This window comes from Schistocerca gregaria, chromosome 2 (genome assembly GCF_023897955.1).
Source record: "Schistocerca gregaria isolate iqSchGreg1 chromosome 2, iqSchGreg1.2, whole genome shotgun sequence".
In the NCBI taxonomy this organism is placed as follows: Eukaryota; Metazoa; Arthropoda; class Insecta; order Orthoptera; family Acrididae; genus Schistocerca; species Schistocerca gregaria.
In genome coordinates, this window is record NC_064921.1 from 213,131,490 (window position 1) to 213,151,304 (window position 19,815).

The window sequence follows — 19,815 nt, forward strand, 5'->3', positions numbered from 1 at the left end:
AATATATTTTGACAGCGTAATTCACAAACAAGAATGAGCATGTTACAAGCAAAATTACAAAAACTGTGAAATTGTAACTGTGCGATCTAACTAAGAATCATACTGCGTATGCAGAGGATCAGTTAGGTAAAAAGACGAGGGCTAGTAGAAATCATTGGGTAACAGAAGCAACATTGAATATAATTGATGAAAGGAGAAAATATAAAAAGGCAGTAAATTAAGCAGGCAAAAAAGAATACAATCGTCTGAAAAATGAGATCGACAGGAAGTGCAAAATGGCTAAGCAGAGGTGGCTAGAGGACAAATGTAAGGATGTAGATGCCTATCTCACTTGGGGTAAGATAGATACTGCCTACAGGAATATTAAAGGGACCTTTGGAGAAAAGAGAACCACATGTATGAATATCAAGAGCTGAGATGGAAACCCAGTTCCAAGCAAAGAAGGAAAAGCAGAAAGGATGAAGGAATACATAGAGGGTCTATACAAGGGCGTTGTACTTGAGGACAATATTATGGAAATGGAAGAGGATGTACATGAAGATGAAATGGGACATATTGTGCTGCGTGAAGAGTTTGACATAGCACTCAAAGACCTGAGTCGAAACAAGGCCCCAGAGGTAGACACCATTCCATTAGAACTGCTGACAGCCTTGGGAGAGCCAGCCCTGACAAAACTCTACCATCTGGTGAGCAAGATATATGAGACAAGCGAAATAGCCTCAGACTTCAAAAAGAATATTACAATCCCAATCCCAAGGAAAGCAGGTGTTGACAGATGTGAAAAGTACCGAACTATCAGTTTAATAAGTTACGGCTGCAAAATACTAACGCGAATTCTTTACAGGCGAATGGAAAAACTAGTAGAAGCCGACCTCGGGGAAGATCAGTTTGGTTTCCGTAGAAATATTGGAACACGTGAGAAAGCCTTTGACAATGTTGACTGGAATACTCTCTTTCAAATTCTGAAGGTGGCAGGCGTAAAATACAGGGAGCGAAAGGCTATTTACAATTTGTACAGAAACCAGATGCCCGTTATCAGAGTCGAGGGACAGAGTCGAGGGACATGAAAGGGAAGCAGTGGTTGGGAAGGGAGTGAGACAGGGTTGTAGCCTATCCCCGACGTTATTCAATCCGTATATTGAGCAAGCAGTAAAGGAAACAAAAGAAAAATTCAGAGTAGGTATTAAAATCCATGGAGATGAATAAAAACTTTGAGGTTCTCCGATTACATTGTAATTTTGTCAGAGACAGCAAAGGACTTGGAAGAACACTTGAACGGAATGGACAGTGTCTTGATAGGAGGGTATAAGATGAACATCAACAAAAGGAAAACGAGGATAATGGAATGTAGTCGAACTAAGTCGGGTGATGCTGAAGGAATTAGATTAGGAAATGAGACACATAAAGGAGTTTTGCTATTTGGGGAGCAAAATAACTGATGATGGGCGAAGTAGAGAGGATATAAAATGTAGACTGGCAATGAAAAGGAAAGCGTTTCTGAAGAAGAGAAATTTGTTAACATCGAGTATAGATTTAAGTGTCAGGAAGTCGTTTCTGAAAGTATTTGTATGCAGTGTAGCCATGTATGGAAGAGAAACATGGACTATAAATAGTTTGGACAGGAAGAGAATAGAAGTTTTCAAAATGTGGTGCTATAGAAGAATGCTGAAGATTAGATGGGTAGATCACACAACTAATGAGAAGGTATTGAATAGAATTGGGGAGAAGAAGGGATCGGTTGGTAGGACATGATCTGAGGCATCAAGGGATGACCAATTTAGTATTCGAGGGCAGCGTGGAGGGTAAAAATCGTAGAGTGAGACCAAGAGATGAATACACGAAGAAGATACAGAAGGATGTAGGTTGCAGTAGGTACTGGGAGATGAAGATGCTTGCACAGTATAGAGTAGCACGGAGAGCTGCATCAAACCAGTCTCAGGACTGAAAACCACAACAACAACGAACTCTGTAACAGCATCTTACGTGATGCTTCAAACCAGATTATTCATGTGATTTCAAAATTGTGCAAAATTTATTTTGATACTAAAATGAATGTCTGTTTGTCCAACACATTTATATTTAGTGATGTACGTCCGTTGCTTTTTCCGTTTTTAAGTCGAATATTGTTCGTTGTAGGTCACAAACATTGTATGTTTACATGAGGAATGAGAACGTGAAAAATCGTATACATATTCCAATTATTTCCATTTGATATATTTGTATTTTACAGAAGTAAGACGAGATCAAAGAAAAGGTTTCAACCTGAAGATATACCATTGTTAATTGTCAGTATCCCTAGTGAGAATGATGATGATATTGACAGCGACAATGAAGGTGATGAGGATGGTGGAAGAGCTCTTCCTAGACGTAATGATCTACATGATAATCTTCCTCTTTGCTGGATTCTCTTTTTAGATATGTCCCCTGCACAGCAAGAATACCTAGAAAATTTACCTGGTGACAATGATGCTGTTCATCTGCTTACTGATAGCTTACCACCTGAACTGGAAGATGTGGGGGAAGTTTGTACTGGAATAGTCAGGAAGAAGACCACTTCAGGAGAAAAAATTTAGCAAGCATCATAGAGCAGCAGTACAAGTGAATCTCAGCCATCTGAGAATGACTCCAATCACACGCAATCTGCTGCAGCTAATATATGTGCAATCAAGGAAAGAAGTGAATATATTATTTAGGAAAAGAATAACAGAACATGAAACTTCCTAGCAGATTAAAACTGTGTGCCCCACCAACTGAGCTACCAAAGCACGACTCATGCCCGGTACTCACAGCTTTACTTCTGCCAGTATCTCGTCTCCTACCTTCCAAACTTTACAGAAGCTCTTCTGCTAACCTTGCAGAACTAGCACTCCTGAAAGAAAGGATATATCGGAGACATGGCTTAGCCACAGCCTGGGGGATGTTTCCAGAATGCGATTTTCACTCTGCAGCGGAGTGTGCGCTGATATGAAACTTCCTGGCAGATTAAAACTTTGTGCCCGACCGAGACTCGAACTCGGGACCTTTGCCTTTCGCGGGCAAGTGCTCTACCAACAGAGCTACCGAAGAACGAGTCACGCCCGGTACTCACAGCTGTACTTCTGCCAGTATCTCGTCTCCTTCCAAATTTTACAGAAGCTCTTCTGCTAACCTTGCACTATCAACTTCCTGACTCATTCTGCATATTTCCACTCATTACTGTGGCATGGAAAATTTTTTTGGGATGACAATCACTTAAAAAGAAAGTATTGACTGCACAAAAGCGAGCAGTAGGAATAGTGGTATTCAGCCACAGACGTCATAAAGGCACCTCTTTATTGAGGTGAGTATTTTAACTGCGCCTCCACAATGTACACTATTTTCACCAATGAAATTTGTAATATATATCGCCTCACAATTTGAGAAGAACAGCGTTGTACATACCTACAGTACTAGAGTGAAAAATGACCTCTATTACCCATTGTTAAGCGTGACAGTGGGCTAGAAATGAATTCGATATGCAGCAATAAAATCTTTTGATCATCTGCCCAATAACATAAAATGTCTAACAGGTAGCAAAGCAAGATTTAAATTGAACTTAAAATCATTTCTGCTGGACAATCTTGCTATTTCATTAACACATTTCTACTTAAAAACTGGAAGCCAATTAAAAATATTTTTAAAATTTTAGTTGAATATGTAGGAATAAAATGATGTCTTCATTCATATTTACAGCAATCATGTATACACATCCTGTGAACTGACTCACGCGATATCATTACTATGAAACACTCGTTAAAATTAACTTTTGAACGTGTAACTAACAAACTAGCTACTGACTAAGGAATTTGAAACGAAACATCAGGTGGCCCAACAACTGAGAAGGTTTTGCAAAATGAGCTTCAAAGTCTGCAACGGAGTGTGCGCTGATACGAGATTTCCTGGCTAATTAAAACTGTGTGCCACACCGGGACTCGACCCCTGGAACGGGCAAGTGCTCGACCGTCCGAGCTACCCAAGCCCTCACAGCTTAACTTTAACCATTACTTCATCTGCTACCTTCCAAACTGCGCAAGTCATCGGCAAGTTTCGTAGGAGAATTTCCGTGAAGTTTGAAATGAAGGAGATGAATACTGGTGGAAGTAAAGCAGTGAGGAGGTATCGTAACTTGTGCTTGGGCTGGTCAGAAGGTAGAGCATCTGTCTGTGAAAATCAAAGTTCCCTTACTCGAATCCCGGTGCGGTACACAGTTTTAATCCGCCAGGAAGTTTCAGCTCAGGTTTTATCCCCAGACAACGGCCAGGATAGCCCGGAGATTTAGTTTAAATTTAGTTAACAGTTCCTGCCGTGGTCGTTAACCGCCGTCGGCCTGTGAGGAAGAATGGTGTGCGGAATGAGCAGCGCTCGCAGCCGGTGTAATTATTCGCGAGTCGTGGCGCGGCGCGGCCGCCTCCTCAGAGAACCCAGGTTCCTCCTTCATTATCCAGCGCGGCGTCCAGCGCGGTTCCAGGCTCCAGCGCCGGCCGCGGCCGGCCGGCGAGGCGAGGCGGGCGATGTGCTTTCAGCAGCCGTGTAACTCATCGCGATCACAAAGAGCCCTCCCTGAGCTGCAAACTCAATTAAAACGCTTGCACATAATTTAGCTGCAGAGGCACACTTCCACTCTATCGCTGGCGGGCGGGAGATATTAAAGGGGACTTCAGCGACAAATTGCCGCTCCTACAGCCGGCCTCCGGAATTCAATAAGCGTAATGAAAGAGCCCAAGCGGCAGCGCCCGCGATGAGACGGCGACGACGCAGCCGCCGCTCCTCCCCGCCTAACGCGCAAATGAAACAGCCTCGTAATATTTCAGTAGCGGGCAGGCTCCGGGCTGAGCCACTACACTAACGCGGTACCACCAATACCGCCCTGCGTTATTGGACCTGGTGGTATTGTCGCCGTCCCGTATATTACTTGTGCAGTATACGTTTCGGTGCGGATTCACAGTTATAATCCGTGGCAACAGCGATGGTTTCGCCAATAAACGGAAGAACCGAGCATCGGTTTTGTAGTGATACTGTAATCCCTGACACAGCACTCGTTAAAGCCTGTGCTACGGTAAGTGAGCGGAATTCAGCTTATGAGAAAGGATTTTCGTATAGATATCGACCACGTGTACCTGAATGGTGGCAAATCAGACTTACATCCACTCTGTAATAGCAATGATCCGTCAAGTAAGTTCGAAATGCAATTACACGTCATGATGGATCAAAAGCAACCCCGAAGATGCTACGAATTTGATAAGAACACGGTCGCCAGCCTAATTAGGCATTAACTGGGTTTCTTCCCTGTATAACTTGGTCTATATTCATGCAAAACAACAACTAGTAGAATTTTAGAACCAGAAAATCTATTGAACTGATAGTTTCACGTTCTGTACTGATATGGAAAACCATAAATACATAACACTACACTGTAATGTATACTACAAAACCTTATACTGTCTATTAATCTGATTAAATTCGGGCATAGGTTACCCTAGAAATAGCACTTTCGTGTCACACACAAAATGTCAATTTTGATAAAGATAAAAACATTGATAAATTCTGACTTTTATATTGACTTTAACTTTTACTGATCAAACCAATTATAACACTTCAGAATTCAAATGTATGAGGGGTGACCCCGAAACTGTTATGATCGCTGTATTTAAAAAAGTTATTACTGAATTTATTATGCGTTCAAGATTTCCAGTATATCAGTTACTACTCTTTTCATCTTATTTACTGCTCATTTCAGTGCCTATAAATCTGTCTCTAAATAATAAACCTCATTACTATATCAATACTAAAGTTATCTTTCGACTTCGTTAGACCTTCGTTATTCATTTACTTGTTTATTAACAAAACATTTCTTTAAACACCATTCTAATATAGCTACTACTGCAAATAACTATTTTCAACACAAATTTTCATTTCCATTTCGGGATACTCGGATTGCACTACATTTGGAAAGGACTCTGTCTAGGTTAGTTGTGAGGATAATTAATTGATGGAAAAGTTATGGTAAAATTTAGGTTATTATTGCACCAAACAAACATAGTTCACTCTCTGATCCACAAGAATACAGTACTAAAAGTTTCAACCTGCTAGTATCGATACGGCTATTGGCGGGCGGCGAGATGGCGAGGCACAGAGCACACATGCAACCTCAGCTATGGCTCTTGATGTATCGGCACTTTGATTCTTCTTAGCGCCCCATTGCTTTTCCATTTAGTGCCTATGGAATTTGGCCATGCTGTGTGGGCGTTGGAACAGCATACCCGAGGCTCACTGAGGCTATGTCTTCCAGGAGACCCTCCTCGCTCCAGAAGGTGTTGCTGAAACCAGTGCCAAACTCCAACAACAACTGAGCCCTTTGTGCCGTGCAGTGCCCGCGCGCATTTTCTCGCGCTCGCCTGCCATCCACATTTTACCGCTCCCTGACAGACCGGGTATTCACCCGATGTTTTGCATTCTACATATCCTAACACATTGCCTACCTATGGACTACAAACACAGTTACAATTTTAAACACGTTACAACAGTTTCAACATTTGTTACATTTCAATTCTATTGCAATATTACTTGACATTTGACACAGTCATTAATATTCACATTGAAGTTTGTTTACAGTTTTCTTAACACAATGCCATGAAACAAAAAAAATTGAAATCAGAACATCAGTTACACAAGTTTATCGAAAAGTCAGATGGAAAGAATTACTTATACGTACAATATTACAGAGTCGTTGTTGTTACAATACACCGTCATACGCCGGTAAAGATTCCTCTCCATGCTGACAGGTAATCTTCGACGTTACAGGTAAAATGCTTTTCACCGACAACGAAAGTGAAGATGGTCTTATTCGATATAAACTACCATGGTAGCAAGAGTGTCTATTCTTGTCTCAAAATTCTATCCACTGTCTTTATAGTAGTTTTATTATGCCAATGTACACTGCTTTGCAAAACTTAAGGACGAGACAGATAAGCTCTCCTCTCCGTCCGAAAAGGTCTCGGAAGGCCAGACGGAGGACGAGACAGATAAGCTCTCCTCTCCGTCCGAAAAGGTCTCGGAAGGCCAGACGGTACCGACCGACCGGTGTGTCATCCTAAGCCGAAAGGTGTGTCGATGTGGATATTGCCGGCTTTCCAACAATATTAAAATGATGTTGGTGGCCCTCAGCTACGTACCCTCCGACTCAGTGGTGAAATATTAAAAGTTTTGGCTCGTTTCGTTGTCTAGGGGCTGGGATACGCAGTTACCACATTAGAGGCCAAATACTGCTGAGTCTACAGTATGCAATATGAATAGACACATGAATCGGATGACCGAAGGATCCTATCACTCGGCAATTGCGAATTTTGAACGTAGTGTATAAATTTATAAATGAAAGATTGAAATTAAATAAAATCTGCAGGTACTGTCTGAACGACTTTAAAAGAGGAGTATGATAGTAGAAGTACTTTTGAGAATGCTGTATATTTCTGCAAAATACTTACTGGGGTCCATGGTCCAGCAATTTAATAAAATACAAGTTGAATAACAGGGAAACAATAGATTCCTACAGCACGTAATTAGTTACTAACAACAAAACAGCTCGTGCGATATTCACTTCTAAACGCACACTACGTCTTCACTGTAGGAGCCACGGAAATCTCACAAGTCTGCAACGTATTTCTGTCTGCCGCGTCCACGCCTAAACCGCTCCACACTCTCCAAGTCTCTGCCGCGACTGTCGTGTCCTGCACCCCCGTGTCCTCTCCCGTACTCCCCGAGCCCTGTGCGACTGTCCCTTGCGGCGCACTTTTCCGACCTCACCTCCATTCACTTCGGTAGTCTTCTCTCTTAGTACCGAGTGCTGTGATTGGCGACAGCGCTGCCTCCATGGCTTCAAGCCAACACACATTCTCAAACATAGTAAAACACATACTAAATACTGGATTTACATTTAAATAACTTGAAATTAAAGAAATATTCCTACCACTGGACCATAAACACGCGCTAATACACATTAGTAAATACGTTAAAAAATTAAATAGACATATATCAAAGGACTAGTATGCAAAAGTAGGACACTTGTCTAAAGTGTCTGTGCTTTCTAAACACAGAAAATAATTGACCAATTTCTTCATTAATTGCAAATTTCGGATATAACCCAAGATATAGATGAACAAGTATATTTATAAGCATGCTGCTACCGTTTTCTCGTATAACTGCTCCACAGTGATCGTGAGTAATCGTCCACTTTGGCCTCCAATAACTCACGTACTATTCAAGTTACATGCCTGTAATTTATACCAATTTAGGTCTACACCAATAGATTTCTAAAGACACAAGATCGACGAATTCGGATGAACCGTTTAGATTTTGAAAAGTCGTTGCTGGGTGTTACTTGTATAATTTATCGTCAGGTACTAAACTTTAAACTATTAAACATATTGAAAATCTGATTACACCATCAGAATCGTCGTGCTAGTATTGCTTTCTTTTTGAGGTATCATGATTCATCTGGCTGCTATTAATTTCTATACGAACTATGAAATGTCTGCCATTAAGGTTTCACGAAGTGCGCCACCTTTGGTGCTCCCAGCGCCTCTCCTTCGTCGACAAGGTGTCACAGTGGAATTCCCAGCCACTCGGATGGACCATGCGCTGGGGCTACCCCTCTTGTGAGGCTATCGTTCGGCACCACGCGTTTGCTGCCGGGCCCCGTCTTGCCTAGCGGCCCGTCCCGTACGGCCGCACCAGCACCCAACTTAGCATATTTCCAGGGCGCCACAACTCGCCCTTCACCGCACAATATGGAGGGACATGTGGTCAGCACACCTCTCTCCCGGCCGTTGTCAGTTTTCGTGACCGGAGCCACTACTTTTCAGTCAAGGAGCTTCCAAATTGGCCTCAAAACGGCTCAGTGTAGCCCGTTTGCCAACAACGCTCTGCAGATCCCGACAGTTATCCACCCAAGAGCCAGCCAAGCCCGAATGCGCTTAATTTGGTGATCTGACGAGAACCGGTGTTACCACTGCTGCAAAGGCAATGACAGGTAGATAAACAACATACTATATTAACATGAAACTTCCTGGCAGATTAAAACTGTGTGCCCGACTGAGACTCGAACTCGGGACCTTTGCCTTTCGCGGGCAAGTGCTCTGCCAACTGAACTACCGGTGGCTCAGTTGGTAGAGCACTTGCCCGCGAAAGGCAAAGGTCCCGAGTTCGAGTCTCGGTCGGGCACACAGTTTTAATCTGCCAGGAAGTTTCATATCAGCTCACACTCCGCTGCAGAGTGAAAATCTCATTCTGGTACTATATTAACAACTCGAAATAAATAAATGTGCCCGGGCACGTCGCTAGGGGTCTCCCAGTCGTGCAAAGGAATCTGGACACCATATGGATATGACAAAGTCAGCGTGACTTTAGCACCAAATGAGGCTTGTCCCGCAACAACAGGCATTTGAAGGAATAGGTAAAGAATGCGTGCGTCAGTCAGTGAGCAATTACTGTGGTGGTGTTCTTCATTACAACATCGACCAGCAAAAACATTTATACACTCCTGGAAATGGAAAAAAGAACACATTGACACCGGTGTGTCAGACCCACCATACTTGCTCCGCACACTGCGAGAGGGCTGTACAATCAATGATCACACGCACGGCACAGCGAACACACCAGGAACCGCGCTGTTGGCCGTCGAATGGCACTAGCTGCGCAGCATTTGTGCACCGCCGCCGTCAGTGTCAGCCAGTTTGCCGTGGCATACGGAGCTCTATCGCAGTCTTTAACACTGGTAGCATGCCGCGACAGCGTGGACGTGAACCGTATGTGCAGTTGACGGACTTTGAGCGAGGGCGTATAGTGGGCATGCGGGAGGCCGGGTGGACGTACCGCCGAATTGCTCAACACGTGGGGCTTGAGGTCTCCACAGTACATCGATGTTGTCGCCAGTGGTCGGCGGAAGGTGCACGTGTCCGTCGACCTGGGACCGGACTGCAGCGACGCACGGATGCACGCCAAGACCGTAGGATCCTACGCAGTGCCGTAGGGGACCGCACCGCCACTTCCCAGCAAATTAGGGACACTGTTGCTCCTGGGGTATCGGCGAGGACCATTCGCAACCGTCTCCATGAAGCTGGGCTACGGTCCCGCACACCGTTAGGCCGTCCTCCGCTCACGCCCCAACATCGTGCAGCCCGCCTCCAGTGGTGTCGCGACAGGCGTGAATGGAGGGACGAATGGAGACGTGTCGTCTTCAGCGATGAGAGTCGTTTCTGCCTTGGTGCCAATGATGGTCGTATGTGTGTTTGGCGCCGTGCAGGTGAGCGCCACAATCAGGACTGCATACGACCGAGGCACACAGGGCCAACACCCGGCATCATGGTGGGGGGACCGATCTCCTACACTGGCCGTACACCTCTGGTGATCGTCGAGGGGACACTGAATAGCGCACGGTACATCCAAACCGTCATCGAACCCATCGTTCTACCATTCCTAGACCGGCAAGGGAACTTGCTGTTCCGACAGGACAATGCACGTCCGCATGTATCCCATGCCACCCAACGTGCTCTAGAAGGTGTAAGTCAACTACCCTGGCCAGCAAGATCTCCGGATCTGTCCCCCATTGAGCATGTTTGGGACTGGATGAAGCGTCGTCTCACGCGGTCTGCACGTCCAGCACGAACGCTGGTCCAACTGAGGCGCCAGGTGGAAATGGAATGGCAAGCCGTTCCACAGGACTACATCCAGCATCTCTACGATCGTATCCATGGGAGAATAGCAGCCTGCATTGCTGCGAAAGGTGGATATACGCTGTACTAGTGCCGACATTGTGCATGCTCTGTAGCCTGTGTCTATGTGCCTCTGGTTCTGTCAGTGTGATCATGTGATGTATCTGACCCCAGGAATGTGTCAATAAAGTTTCCCCTTCCTGGGACAATGAATTCACGGTGTTCTTATTTCAATTTCCAGGAATGTATGTCTTCACACAGGGAAGAGTCATCGGGAAACTGGAAGAAGGATGAAGTGTGACGAGTGTAGCCCAGGAATTTGGTATTGCTCACGGAATTGTTTAATGTAGGTGGGGAGTGTTCCGAACTACTGTCGCTGATGTCCGAAGGAGGTCGTTGGCCAAGGTCAACTAAACCAAGGGATGAACGCTTCATCGTGCAGGCAAGATAGTACCAAATGTCACACCCCGGCTGCAGTTGCATCTTCATTTAACAGTGCAAGGTACTTAGTCTCTCACTCCACAGTGACACGGCGACGGCATGTGGCGGTCTCATTACCCGACGATCATTGCGCTTGTATTCCGTTGACACTCGTACATCGGCGGCGCCGTTTGCAATGTTGCCGAGAACGTAGGGTACTGGGCCATCGAGTGATAGGATCCTGCACTACTCTCGGACGAGAGCGGATTGAGTGTGAGTAGTGGTTCTTTACGCACCTCCATATGGCATGGTGGGGGCCATGTAATATACCCAGGAACATTGTCGCCCATCATCGTGGTCCACGTGTTATGGTCTCGGGAGGCCTGAAGTTGTACTGACTTCCAAATCTTTGAACACTATCCACCCACCTGTCAACGTTATTGTAACAGTGTACGCCATCTCACGTGCGCCTTCCCACGGGTGCTTTCTGCACTGGCTTCATGTTACGGGTGGCGTTGCGCGACAGCTTCGCGCAGATGGGGGTCCTTGTGGAATGACATGATATTCGGCGAATGGACTGCTCCGCCCGTTCCACTGGCTTAATTCCCAGCAAGCACGTGTGTGATGCGTTGGAGAAACGTGTTGCAGCACCTCCGCATGTACCAATCATCCTCCAGGAGATTTCAACCGCGCTGTATCGAATTGCGAATACTTTACTATAGCGAAGTTTCTATACAAATTGCCAATGCAGGAGAATAGAATTACATGGCTAGATTCTATGATTAATGACACAAACAAAGAACTAAAAATTTATTTTTAGTCGCGTAGAGAGGGTCGCTTACTGTATTCATCACTTGATCTCTCTCTACAATTTATACTTCACACACTTCTTTCCTTTAAGAAACTGAAGCCGACAGCGGTGGCCGAGTGGTTCTACGCGCTTCAGTCCGGAACCGCGCGACTGCTACGGTCGCAGGTTCGAATCCTGCCTCAGGCATGGATGTGTGTGTTGTCCTTAGGTTAGTTAGGTTTAAGTAGTTCTAATTTCTAGGGGACTGATGAGATCAGATGTTAAGTCTCATAGCGCTCAGAGCCATTTTTAAGAAACTTAAAATTCCTTGATACCTCAGGACGTGTCGCATCAAATGATCCCTTATTTTAGTCAAGTTGTGCAATAAGTTTATTTTTCCCCTGATTAAGTTCAATACCATCCCAAGTGTTATTACATCTACCCGCCTACTATTTGACATTCTTCTATAGCATCATATTTAAAAAATTTCTATTCTCTTCTTGTCTCAGCTGTTGATCTTCCACGTTTCACTTCCTTACAAGCTATACTCTAGACGAATAGAGTGCTTTCAAAAAATATGTCGTAGCATTAAATTGATGTTATGTGTTAGCAATTTCTCAGAAGGTATTTTCTTCCTATAGCTAATGTGCATTTTACATCCCCTCTGTTTTGGCCGTCATCAGTTACTTTGCTGCCAAAATAGCAAAACTCAAGAAAGACTTATAATATCTTACCTCCTAACCTCAGCATCTTCGGCTTCATTACATTACCCGTTCAACTGCTGTTATAAATGCTTTGCTGTCTCTGAGAAATAGTACACTGTTATAGGTACACCTCAATTCTTCATTTTTTGTCATTCTTTGACATTTCCAATGAGAGGACGTATGCGATCTGTTGATTTAAAACATATGTAGATAAAAATCCCGTTTCAAGATCGCAAATTGTCTTTACTGACTTACGCATCGTCGTATTTCTTAGAGCTAAGTCGCCTTGGTTGTATAAAAAATCCTAGAAGCGCAAAGAAGAAATATTAGTACATGACAAAATAAAAAATGCAAAAGTATATGGTAAGTATTATGAAATATCTTAACTAAACTCAAAATGGTTACGTAAATTGACAGCGTTACTCACTAATCACATGTTAATACAATGCCCATATTTCCATACATATGTACAAATAATCGACAGGAGTGATAGCTGCATCCCACATTAGTGAATGTAAGCAAGATATCCATTGTAACATTCCTATTAGGAACAAGGATGTGTCTATGCCACAGCTGTCACTGGCAGAGGTGTGGCGTTATAGCTACAAGAAAACTCTGCCTGCCAGATAGCACTACCATCTGCATTTAATACAGACGTAACTTTAATAGGGCAAAGGATGTTAATATAATGAAATATATAATATATATAAGAGAACCACCGCGTATAATGACGTCAAATTCGTCCAGCATACCACTGACGCACGGGGAAATGTCATGGATTAAAAAAAATAACTAACTTAAAGTAAAAGATGTGAGATAGAAATAGATGAATCGCAATACGACGTCTATGGTGTAAGCTCCACATTACACCATCCGTACTACTCAATGTGCATGACTGCACAAGATCGGCAGTGGACAGTTGTTATGTAAGAACATCCACGACAGCAGGTTGGGAAAATGCAGGTTTTAATTGTCCTGTGGGCAAAAACTACATAAAAAGCAGAATGACATCGGTTTTTTAACTGTCCCGGGCTAAAAAATTCATAAAACGCAAAAGACATCAGTTTCTAACTGTCATGAGACTGTCTCAAGACATATTCCGTATGCTGTCCACCGTTTTATGCCGCAAGTTGAAATCGAGAAACAGCGTGTTCTACAACAGATCACAGTATCTCGGGGGTCATTTTCATAATGACTTGCAGAACGCGTGCAGTTCAGCTGCGTTCGTGATTGGATCGTCTTCCAGGTAACGGCACAGCCAGAAGTCATACGGATTAAGATCCGGTGATCTATCCGGTCAGCCGGCCGTGGTGGTCTCGCGGTTCTAGGTGTGCAGTCCGGAACAGTCTGACTGCTACGGTCGCAGGTTCGAATCCTGCCTCGGGCATGGATGTGCGTGATATCATTAGGTTAGTTAGGTTTAAGTAGTTCTAAGTTCTAGGGGACTGAGAACCACAGCAGTTGAGTCCCATAGTGCTCAGAGCCATTTGAACCATCTAGCCGGCCAGGCTGTGGGGAAATGAAGGTTGGTAATTCTAAACTTCCCGAAATACCTCTGCAGCAGCCGCTTCACTCGCTGTGCAATGAGCGGCAGAACGCCATCTTCGATAAAAATGATCCTACCCACACATACGCACTATTGAAGGATTGGAATGGCGTTAGAAAAACTCTTTCATAGCGTTTACCAGTGACGATACAGGTAACAATGTCCGCAGGACTAGTCTTCTCAAAAAACTACGACCTTGCGATAAACGATGGTGCACCATAAAGTCATCATTGCAGAATGAAGTGCTACCTACTGATGTGAGTACTAAAGTTCCGTTGCCCGTATTATGGGAGTCTGCATATGGATATGTCCTTGGAGATGCAAAGGGGCTTCATCCAGCCACAGTATTATCCATGCACATTTTCTGTCCACTTCTATGTGAACAAGAAATTCCAGGGCGAACGTTGGTTTCACTGGTAGATCGGCAGAAATCAACTCCTGAACATGGGTGATTTTGTATGGATAGCGATTCAGGATGTTTCGTAGGATTTTATACACCGTGCTCGCAGGCATAACCAATATTCGGGCAATTCCCGTGCTCTGCACGTTTGCGCATCACCGCTCGACGCCTCCTCTTCGACAGACGTAGGATAAACTGCTTTCCTCCCTCTGAAAAACTGCACTTCGGAAAAACATGTCTCTTCGAATTCTGTGATGATTTTCTCCAGATCCTTATCTGACATCGAACCGGTGCGCTTGAGTGTCCGGAACTTGTGCAGGGCTACTGGTCCACAGTCTTATGAAAGACCTTTACCAGCAGCGCGTGATCCTTCATGGAAACAGTCACGTTGGGCGTCTCGAACGCAAACTGAGGAGAAGCCTTGTGTTTTAATCTGCAGTTCATAACCAGTAAGTTTCGAAATATGTGCCTTATGATAAAATAATCAACGTGAAACTAAAGAGTATCCTCAAGTTTTCTCCATGTATACAAGCTTCTTTCATGATACTTCCACCACATGTTAGCAACGATTAAATTATGCTCTGAGCAAAATTCTGCTAGTCTTCCTCTTTTCTTATTCTCTTCCTCCAGTCAGTGTTCTACAATTTTTCCTTCTCTTGCTTTTCCTACTACGAAATTCCATCGCGATGAAAATGTCCTCTCCCCTAAATGTCTGGATAATTTACTTTGTCTCTTTATCTGTGGAGTTAGTTGGCATGTAAACTCAGATTTAATGTTTTCTTGGCTTTGATAATGAGTTCACTGCGCTGTTCGTAGTAGCTTAACAAAATTCCTGTTTTTTTTATTCGTTACTAAGTCTACTGCTGCATTACACCCATCTGATTATGTTTTCTGACCCTTCCAGAAGTTCAGTCCTTCCTGCCACCACACATCACTAATCCCCACTTTATCTAGCTTCAACCTATCCATTTCATTTTTCAAATAATGAAGCCTACCTATCTGATCAAGGGATCTAACATCCCACACGCCGACCAGTAGAATGACAGTTTTGTTTCTTCTGATGCCGACAACCTCTTGAGTAGGCCCCGCCCGGAGATTCGAATGGGGAATTACGAAGGTGGTAGAAAAAGAAATGTAAATGGAACGGAAATACGCGAATAACTCTGTGAAACTTTTTCATTTTTTGATGTAGCCTTCAGGAAAACTTATGCACTAGGTCCATCGATGTTCCAGTGCCTTGATACCATCTCGAAAACTGGATTCGTCAAGGCCTGCAAAATACTCGTCAACCTTGACAATCGCTTCTTCGTTTGAAGATAATCTCCGGCGACCGCAGAAAGTTCTGAATTTGGGGAAGACACGGAAGTCTAATGGAGTCAGTTCAAGTGAACAACTCTGATGCGGCAACAATTCGTATATGCGTTTCGGTATTTTTGCCATGACAATGATGTTTGTCTGTAGGCGCCTATTTGGATGAATTTCTTCCTTGCCAAACCCGGCCATTTATCGTGTATGTTTTGCTGTAGTTGCTCCAGGAAGTTAGCATAGTATAGTCCAATAAATGTTTGACCAGTGCAAAGATAAGAAATCAACAGCATCCATTTCGCATTCCAGAAAACTGACGCCATTGCCTTTCCGGCTGACCTAGTTACCTTTGGTTGGTATGGTGGTGAATCAACACGGTTCCACTACGTTGACTTTTTTTCCACTGGGTTATACTAGTAGACGCAGGTTTCATCTGTGTTCACAGTGTGTGTTGTTGGAGTTAATGGGCGCTCAGCGGCGAGGTTATCATCGCCCTGTGGTCACAAACCAGTACAAAAATTGTGTTCGCTACTCTGAAAACGGGTCAGATTTTTCCATTCCGATGTGTTTCTGATCCTGCGTTAAGAGTCGCTCCACTCATCTAGAAGATTTTTTAATATTCATTGTCACTGTTAATGTGATATGCCCGTTGAGATGACTTCCCTACAACTTCAGTAGCTTCTATCACTTTGAGCTAACGATAATCTATGACCAGTTTATAGTCGTCTGCAATAATATGTGGAGTTGTGGAACATCTTACCTGATCGCGACGGGGATCATCGTCTCAGCTATCCCAACCAAATTTAAAGTCGTTCATCCACTTGGCAACAGCTGAATATGAACGGGCAGAGTCTTCCAGTGTGTTCTGAAAATCAGCATGAATTTACTTTACTGACAAACCTTTCTTTAGGATTAATTAAAGACTGCTCGAATTTCCATTTTTCTCAGTTTCACAACACCAGAGGCACATCCACACCACAGACAGCTACTCGAAGCACTCAAGCGTCATGTATTTAAGTACGCAAGCGTCATGTATTCATTCATAAAAGATCACGTATTATTACTCGGGAACCTCGTTGTGGTAGCGCTTATATCTCATGGTGATTGTGCGAACTTTTCAAATTAGCCTCGTATTTTAGCTACAGAGTATATTACCCAAGGGGACGCCTTAATCAGAGCGGTATGCCCTCGGGAAGACAATAATGGCTGTTGTTTCACCTTGCTTTCAGCCGTTAGCAATATCAACATAACAAAGCCATGTGAACTAACGTTACAAGGCCGAATCGGTCAATCATCCAGACTGTTGTCTTTGAAACTACTGAAAACTGCTACTGCTCTTCAGGAGCGCAGGTTAGTGTGGCACGAATACACATACGCCTCCACTATGTTTACACCTACGGTGCAGGCAGATGCATGGCTGAATAGGTAACGCCCTCTAGACCCCTCCCCCCATCCCCCAAAATCAAAGTCCACGTTTAAAGGGATTGAGGAGGGAGAAATCCTTTTATATAAAAATGATGATAAATTTTTCAGTCATACTAAAATATACAAAATGTTTAATGTTTTTAGATAATAACATGTTTACATTTAAGCTTTGTACAATGGTCTTGAACTCCAAGAAATTGCAATTCAGAAAAACACAAATTTTGAAAAGCTGTCCCACCATGGCGTAGGATAGAGGAAGCGTATTTGAGCTTAAAGGGTATATCAAGGCAGTCTGCGATCTCCGAGCGGTACGGAGAAAAAGCACAAAAACACACACTTCCAAGGACGACAGGTGATTGCTCGGAGCAGCACCAAACATTATCACAGGTCCCTACGAGAAATGAGGATTTTTGGTTACATTAAGGATACTTGCTGTATGAGACTTTTATAACTTCATAAACCTTCTTACTTGTATTCAGACTAATACATTGTAGGCTATTTCTAAGCAGTAGAAAAAGCAAAGGATTCTACTCTGGGCACAACGGAAGTCCATGGGACGAGAGCTAACAAAAATAGCAGTCGCTAGGAGAATCTTAAAGTACAAACACTTAAGCAAGTGAGAAAACAGACTTGTCGCGAAGCTTAAGCGAGGCTGCCATCGAGCGACACGGAGCAGGCCGCCAAACGCTTTGACACTTGCTCTTTTGAGTACGAAAATCCGGAACTTTTGCGGGACTTTGGCGGCGCACGATTGTTTCCTTTGTATAGTCTTCCCTCCTACTCTGTACACAGGTATGTTCCTGACCTATACACAAACTAGATCTCTGACAGCAATAACTTCCAGCTGAAAGCTAATCCTCACTGGTCTTCCTAATACGGCCATCAACAGCAGGGTAATACGTCACTTCGCTCTACCCCACACGTGAGGCTCCCTAGGAAGTGGAGACCGCTGTTCAAGCAGTTTCACTCATTTCCCATCACACTGTAATTTTTTGTAAATCCACTGACGTTGCTCTTCTCACTAGCAAGGACGATACTTGCTGCATATACTAAGACTTGCCTGATGGACAAAACCGTCTGCTGTGACACACCAGTGTCCGGACAAAGTATGAAGTTACCAGTTAACTCTCTTAACTAAAACACCTACATTGAGACGGTTGCCCGGAATGTCTGCAAGTCTGGGTGCTCCTCTTGTTACTGTTTCCCTAGTGTAACCTAAACCCTACCACTAGAGCCTGCCTCAGCATTTTGTCTCTGGTTTCCTGTCTTGGAGTTCTCTGGCTAGTATCCAACAGTTTCAAACAGAACAATGCGTTAGTCAAAAGTCGTCATTATATGATAAAGCATTCGCCCGAATATTTGAGAAGCATACGAGTCGTGCAATTGATTTAAGAACTATAATAGCACCAAACTCTATCAGCTCTCACAAAATCATAATTTACACAATACAAATTTGAACTGTGCACTCAGCATTATTCACATTTCTCTTAGCGCTTTGATGGTGAAAAGTGCACGTCAGACAACACTTCTAGCGAATAAGGCACGAGACGGAGGAATGCGGCCGGCAACGCTTTCAGAGCTGATAGTCTCTTATATTGGTTCGCGGAATCAGATAAACAGAGTTACATACTTGGTATTTTGCTAAATGGTCATAGGCGAGGAACACCGGGACCTGCGTGTGGAGTAGTGGATGAGCGTTCTGCCTGAGGTGAGTCTGTCTGGTTCCTCTATACCTGACACGCTAGTTGGGACTTAAGTATTATTTACAAATTATTTTGATCGGAAGGTGAGTCTTGCATCTACCTAGCGATTTGTCATGGGTTGGGCCATGGGGGCACTGATTCAAGGCTAGGTGGATAGTCACACTTTTAAGCAGCAATCGATGTTTTCGAGCTTCAGAAAGAGAAGACTTCGTGTGGGAACTCTCTTCCAAAGAGTAAGTGATCTTTTTCTTGAAGTTACAAAGATTAGCCGTCTTGCACTAAGAAGTATCAAAGACTTCATATAGCGCCATCGACCGACAATGGAAGCAGACCGTGGTATCACTATATTAATATTTGTTGCCACTACTGGCACACGAGGCAAGGGCGAGACTTGAGGCTAGATCATGTTGTTTGCTGCCGTAACCAACAAATCAGTTACAGTGAGAATAGTAAGCAATGTGGAGGAGAGTCAACACTGAAAGGATGAGGGATGGGATTCAAGATAGATAACTTGAGGCTACATTAACAGCGAACTTAGGTAAGTGGTGCTAGACTTTTCTTTTTCTTTTCTTGTGCTGTTAGAGTCGAGTGGTCCCTCATTTGTGCAGCTAAATATGCGAGAATATGTTTCGTTATGTTAAAACCCAAGTAACTCCACTGGTTGCCTCCTGAAATTCATCTCTGTCATGCTCCAGCTAATTATGAATAGATGTCAAATTATTTCCCTCATCTGATTTTTAGCGTTTGTGACTTAGCTTGTACTAAGACGTTCAAAAAGCTTCTCTTTCATGTACACAT